Genomic DNA, 7,056 nt, shown 5'->3' with positions numbered 1-7,056 from the left:
ACCGCCAAACAAACAAACGAAAAAAACATTTCTTTTACAAAGATGATATATTTTCTTAGCATCTCTCTAACTAGTCCTACTAATTGGCAAAATACAAAGAAACAAATATAAATACAAAAAAAACACCTATAGAGTTTGCCTCAGAACTATTTGATGATGAAGAAGCAGCATGTTCTTCTGAACTGATGACGTGTAAAACAATGTTTGCATTTAGCAGGGTACACCTGAAATTTTCTTAAGTGCTGGAAACAATGTACAATACAATGGAAATAAAATAATAATAATAATAATAATAAAAAACAGATTTCTCCCATTTATTTGATTTAGCATCTCATTTAAAAGACACTTTTGCTGGGAAGAGAAAGTCCCTAAACACTGAAGGCACCTAGGAGAACAACAGCATTTTAAATTAAATTAATACCTTGTATGACTACACAAATCCTGTTTCTATAACCACACAATATTATATCTCGATCAGTAGGCTTATAGCAAGGACAGCTTTCTGAAATAAGACTCAAGCAATGATCTTTATGCAATACATTGCAATATGTCTTCCTTTATTTGCTTTTTAAAGTATATAGCCTAAAGTCATTTTTTCTACTAATGTAACTTCAGCTTCATCATGTCCCTTTTCCAGAAAACAGTGCATGTACCAGGTCAGTGGCAGTACATACGTGGTTCATGCTCCTTTCTACTGCTTTGTTCCTGGTTGGCCACTTCAAAGGGTAGTAAATATTTAAATTGGCAGCCTGTACACAGTGGGTGGAAATTGGATAGTCCCTTTGATCACAAGCCTGCGAAGGCTAGCATATAGAACTTTGTTACTCTGAAAATTTCTGGTACCAATGCGGTGAGGGCCCAGTAAATTGGGTATTTTGCAACAGAGGGTATAGCACAACTGAGGTAACAGGCATATTTAAAGAACTTTGGTTAGGTATTTAATTTTGCCTCTCCGTGACTCAGCCCTTTTCACTTTCATGTCCTTTTGACTCTGCAAGAATGTTGTCCCTATACAATGCTTTATTGTGTCATGTTAAAAACGAACCACCATGACCATTCCTGACTATCCCCAGAGAATTGTTCATTCCATTTCTGGAAAGACTTACATTATCCTGTGGGGATATGGCAGGGAAGATGGTGTTTTTGTTACATGTCATTTGCTTTCTTGCATAAGTTTTTCCACGGTTTTCAGAGAATGCAGATTTTAATCTAAGCCTTAATTATGCGTTTGTTTCAAAAAATACAAGAGCTAAGAAGTATTTTACTTAAGGTATCCATTCTACAGTTTTCCTTTATATGACATAATTAAACTACTTATAACAACTAATGCATAAGCAGTTTTACTTCTTAATGCAAAGAGATAGGGATGTGGCCTAGCAATTGAAGTATTTGAAGAGAATTACCTTTTTGTGATGAAAGGTTATACAAACTGGTTTAACCAATATCTAGCAGGAGGCAGCTTATTGATAAAATCTCAGATACTTTCAATTCCCATGTTTCCTCACCAGCTCCCGCAAAAAGTCCTACCATATCAGGTTCCCCACACTGTGTTGCTGTGAGATATTGGTCTTTGATGGTTCTTTTGTTGCTCTGAATGTTACTGTGCATTATGTGCAAGTCCCCCAATTATTTTCATTTCCAATTGTCCTATGGGTCTTCTCTCGAGTCCTGTTCCTGTGCTACTGTCCATTTGCGTGTTTAGATTTCAGCTCTTCTCATCAAAGCCCCTGACTTGGGCTTGGCAGTGTAGGTAAGAAATTCTAGAGTTCTGGTGTTACATTTTTCTTATGTCTGTACTCTCATCTTATCTGATCTTGGAATACCAGTTTTAAACAAAGGAGGAAATCTATCTTCTGCTGATGTCTACTAGATGTCTACACACCTGTCTTACACTGGAACAAAGTGGTAAAATGAGACAGTAACACTGAATTCAAAGAACACAGAACACAATGCCTTTTTCTTGTTTCTATAAAAAAATCAGCAGCTTCTTTTTCCTTCACCACACTCCTATTTAGCTATAAAAGTCGTATCAAATTCTGCTCTCTGATTCTCAGCCCACTCCCACAGCTCCTCATGGGGCTCCTTCCACTTTTCAAAAATGAGGGGACTGCAGTGGCTGACTTACTGCAGGAAGGTACAAGACTCACACCAGGGGTCTTCTTGTTCCTTTAGTACTTTTTGTTTTATTGAATTTCACTAGGGTAGTTTACCATGGAAAACTCATCACTGTAGATTTGTCCTGTATGCGGTTATCATCTAAGGGGATCTTTCATGTGTGCCGTTGGGCCTACGTTTTCCATTGCTACTCTGCTTGCAACTGGCTCTGTAACTCAAGTCACATACACTATGGTTGCTTCATGAAAAAATCACATGTAGTTTGAATTTATAGGTATTGCCCCGAGTTGTCCTTGTAAAAAATCACAGTATTCTGAAATACTCACATAAGTGAGCACAGACCATGCTGAGAGGGGAGAGGCTCAAGTTACTTCCTGATTGCTAAGCTTTTCTTTTGTTAAAATCAATGACTTCATTAATTTGATGCATAACTTAGATATGGTAAATGTCCTAACAGCTAGCAAAATGAGGTCTGCAGAATCCTTGGTAAAATATTTTGGACATGGATGAGGATATACTGCACCAACAACTGCTCTAGAACTGCAGTCCCTGGCCTTCTTTCAGAGACTATAAAATGAGACCTAATGTAGGGCTTTTCCTTGGAACATTCCCACGAAGATTCATCATCTCTGCATTTCATAGAGCACATAAAACTCACAGTTTCTAGACATATTAGATCCTAATGAATTTGGAATGACATTACTGTGCCACTTCAGCTAATCGCTGCTTCTGCAATCATGCCGCCTTTAGGACTCCTGACTGGACATGCTTTACTCTGCCTACAGCCTGCCTATAAAATTTAGGGTAAAAAATTAGTACTCTGCCAAATCAATTACTTTTCAAGAGTTGACTGTCCACAGTCGTAGAACAAAACAATACCATTTCACAAACTATCATGTATTAATTATTCAAAAGAAGGAGGCATACCACAGTGCTTACAACTCACTGTTTTTATCTCTGAAATATTCACACTCCATGGTCGTGAAAGGCTGACACATACTGCACTCTTAAGCTGTAGCTTGTAAATTGAGACTGGGTTAAGTCAGCTTTAGATTTCTCTATTCTTTTTTGTAGTTTTATGTGCCCAGAGTGAAAGACAACCAATGTCCACAGCTCTCTGATTTGTCTGGAAGGCTGAAGGACAGGAGGGGCGTAGCCTTACACTACCTGTGCCAGTTTCAGGGTTTGGGGCAACTCATGGTCCTGAGAGCACTGCAGCTGGCACAGGTTGGAGTGGCCCCAATGATCGCCTCCCGCAGCTGCCCAGGCCTGGAGAAGGCCCCGCTGCTGGGCGCAGGTGCTCCTCAGGCCTGGCTCTGTCCGGTCACGGCCAGGAGATGCCCAGGGCCCCCAGCTGCCCCGCTTGGTGCAGCAGCCTCTGCCTCCCCACCACACAGCGCAGGCAGCAGCCCTCTCTCTCTCTTCTCGCTGATCTGTTTCAGTTTATAAAACTGACAAATGGAGTAATAGATAGCTTTTTAAGATATGCGGCTTATTTGTCAGGAGGAGCAGAGCTGGACACAACAGCGCAGGATTTTTCCCTTATCGAAGCAGGCGAAGAGCTGAAAGATGGATGTTACCAGATACCACAATAAATTCCAATTCCCATCAAACAGACTGTAACGAGCCATTAATATCCCCGGCTCGGAGGGAGGGAGATCTTCCTGTTGGTCTGTGCTCCTACACTGGGGTGACTTTTTCCTTGAACTGCACCACACAGTCAACAGAACATAACTCCGGCTGCTAAATGACAGGAAAAATTATCTGATTTAAGCCTTATTCCCCTTGGTTCAGAAGGAAATCTTTACAACAGCAATAAGCAAAAGGGTTGTTCCCCCCTCTCCTCGCTCCCACCACCTTGACTTCTACATTCTCCTTCCCAAAAACGTGTTTATTGAATTTATAATACACAATTCAATATACCAGACCTAAGCACTGAAGGGATCTTTAACAACTTTTCCCAAACTTGCTGGTAACCAGAGAGCTGGAGGAGGCCTCCAACCTGAGTTCCTTGATCCGTGTGGAACAAAAGAACAGTTCCCAGTGCCAACGAAAAGCCTTCATACTAGCCATGTTTTGCCAGTAGCTTTTCTGTTTTCCCATCAGTGTCAAGGCAAGAATGTGATTTCCTCCACACATTTTCAGCCACAGTTCTGCAAAGAGAGCCTCTCAGTTCTCTTTGGCCCTGCTATCATGAGAGCTAGGACAAGTGAGATTTTAATTCAGAAGTTTATTTTAGAATAATATAAAAAATACACGTACACAAACTATTCCAGTTAATAATCAGTGTGAGTACAGGAAGAACCTGAACAGACAACAAGCAGAAAACAGATGAGAGCAGCAATAAAATGAAACTGAGATGGAGTTCAGTGCAAAAGGAAGAGCTATTTGTTTTGATAGTTTAGAGGAGTAAGAAGGAGCAAGCCCACTCCAAGTTTTCAAAGCCAGAGTCTCTCAGATAATTGCAGAAATACTGATCAGCCTAAGCACCAAGGTGTTACTGAATACACTACACCATCTGAAAGTGGGAGGCACTACTCTCACGTTGTTGGCTATTTGCCTACTAGGGGCAGACCTGCACCCGGCAGCCCTGTGGTCCCAGTCCTTATCTGTCCAGATTGCAGACTTACATGGACAAGCTACAGCTTTTAGGCTGCGCCACCCTAGGTTCCCTCCTCTAAAAACCTGGCATATGGGGAGACAGAAATGGAAAACAGGTTTTGGGACTGCATGTCTGCATCTCACCCCATTATGTGAAGGCAGGCTGAAGCTAGGGGAAAAAAAACCTTCCATCTTGTTTGAAAAGTGCTTCCTAAGCATAACCTTGTGAAGTAAAGCACTCTGAATAGTGATTAAAAACAAAACACCCCCCTGACTTAGAAGCTCATGTCAAAGAAGCTTAAGCACATGCCTTGAGTTAAACAGATGTTTAAGTTTTAGCTCGAGTGGGGCCTGTGCTGACTTGGCGCTATTGCAGATTTACAGGACTGGCTAGCAGCAGCGCCGTCCCGTAACACTGCTGGTACCTCTGCTCTACTGATATGTGCTCCTTGGTATGCACATACTGCAAACACTGACTCAGATGCCAAATTTCTGTAACATACACAAAGCCATAAAAGTACTTTGCAATCTCTAGCAGTGTATTTGACTCAAATAAAGCATCTGCATTTCTTGATAATGAAATATATATATATATTTGTGTGCTACAGAGGTACAAAATGTTTTCATAACCTGATTACTGACCCAATAAAACTAAAATGCCACATGAAACCAACAATGGGCAAGGAAGAAAACACAGGAGGAGGTGAAAAAATGTAGTTTGTTACAAGATACTTTTCAACTACTGACATGTTAAGAAAGCATTGTATCCACAGTGTCTAGAAATGAATACATGTGTTACAAATACTAGACTTTTAATTTCTAAACTTTTCTTGAAAACTCTGCCCTTTGCTAGCCCAAAGCGCCAGGTTATTCCAAATGGACTTTATCTGCTTTAGAGACAAACTCCATTGCAGGGGGAAGCTCTAGTTGCCAAGTACTTGGCAAAACAGCCTTGCAATTAGGTACTTCCCTCTACCCTAGGGAACCTGAACTATAAAAAGAGAGCAGGAGACAGACCCAGATTTAACTATATGAACTGCACTTACTCCAAAAGCAGCATGCCAAGTTTCAAAATATTCTGGCTTGCAATAAAGCTTTAAAGATAAGTTTCCAAAAGCCATCTCAGAAGCCTGCTCAATACACACACAGTTTTCTTACAGAAATACAGTTCAGAGTGAGGCCTGGGTACTGCAACTTTTGCCAGAATCAGGACATATATAGAGAATGTGCTCATGCACTGTCTGTAAAACTCAGCCCATTAATTACAGTTGGCAAGCAACACATATAGGAGGCAAGGGTGATTGTGAAATAGATTGCAAGATCTGCTGTTTTTTGTTTGTTTTAAAAAAAAGTCCATGTCAGAGGTACACAAACATTCTGTGAATAAATAAGCATATCCCTGCAAAAAGTGACTGAGAAGACACACTGGCACAGAGATCCTCAGCTGGTGTTCCATATGCACAGCAACTGACTTGCTAATCAAGTTACACTGAAAATACCTCTTTCTTACAGTTTTCTTTTCCAAAAAGTTGCAGATGCACATATCCATTGGGAGGAAGCAGCAAGAGGATCACAGGATGCTCAAGTCTTGCCACACTTCAAAAAAGTATTTTTTATTCCTTACTAGTTTCTCAAGCATAGGATGAAGAAGCAAGAAAAATGATCCACTTAAGAGGCATCTGTGGAAGAAAGCCTAAGCCTTTATCTTAAAAGGTTACATGAATTTACTCCTTTTACAAGTGAGGGCTGCAATGAAATGTGCAGTCCCTTCCTTTCCTACCTGGTTGAGATTGCTGAAACAGACTGGTCCCCCCAAAACTCTGGCTGCACCTAATAAGATCATCCATCAGACAGCTAAATGGACACACACAAGTGTAAGCAACCTAAACAGTTCTTGGAGCATGAACTTTAATCCCACTGTTTTCCTCCATTAAGTAGTGTTCTCTCCTCTCTCCTTTCCCAACACCAGAAAAGTTTCCCATGAAACTCCATGCAACAGTGATTGCAGACAACAACAAAGAAAACGAGCATTTCTCACAAAATGGCAAAGAACAACAAACGCTCCAGCTGATGGGTAGCTCTGCCAGCCAGCTGCGTGCCAGGGAGCTGCAGGAGCGGGACTGCAGGGGCAGGAGGACGAGCCAGGGCTGAGGTGCCACGGTGCAGCAGGGGAAGGGACCTTAACAGCCTAATGTACGGCAGCACTTGTATTTGTAACTCCACAGTGCAAGTCAGGTTGAAGAGCACACGTTTTAAGAGTCAGGAATACACCCCAGGTAGAAGCAAATGCAATACAGAGCCCTGAAGTGTACTGGGAAACTTTTTCATTTACAGTTTTAA

At 41.2% G+C, this 7,056-nt stretch overlaps 1 protein-coding gene across 1 annotated transcript in view; it reads right to left on the bottom strand.

The window, feature by feature from the left end:
• HFM1 (helicase for meiosis 1) overlaps window positions 1-7,056 on the bottom strand; it is a 136,861-nt gene that overhangs the window by 98,932 nt on the left and 30,873 nt on the right. The window lies entirely within an intron of this gene.

The sequence above is a fragment of the Anser brachyrhynchus genome (assembly GCF_964034855.1).
Source record: "Anser brachyrhynchus genome assembly, chromosome: 8".
NCBI classification, from domain to species: Eukaryota; Metazoa; Chordata; class Aves; order Anseriformes; family Anatidae; genus Anser; species Anser brachyrhynchus.
The sequence above is the reverse complement of the archived record's forward strand: the minus strand, read 5'-3'. Positions and strand labels throughout refer to the sequence as shown.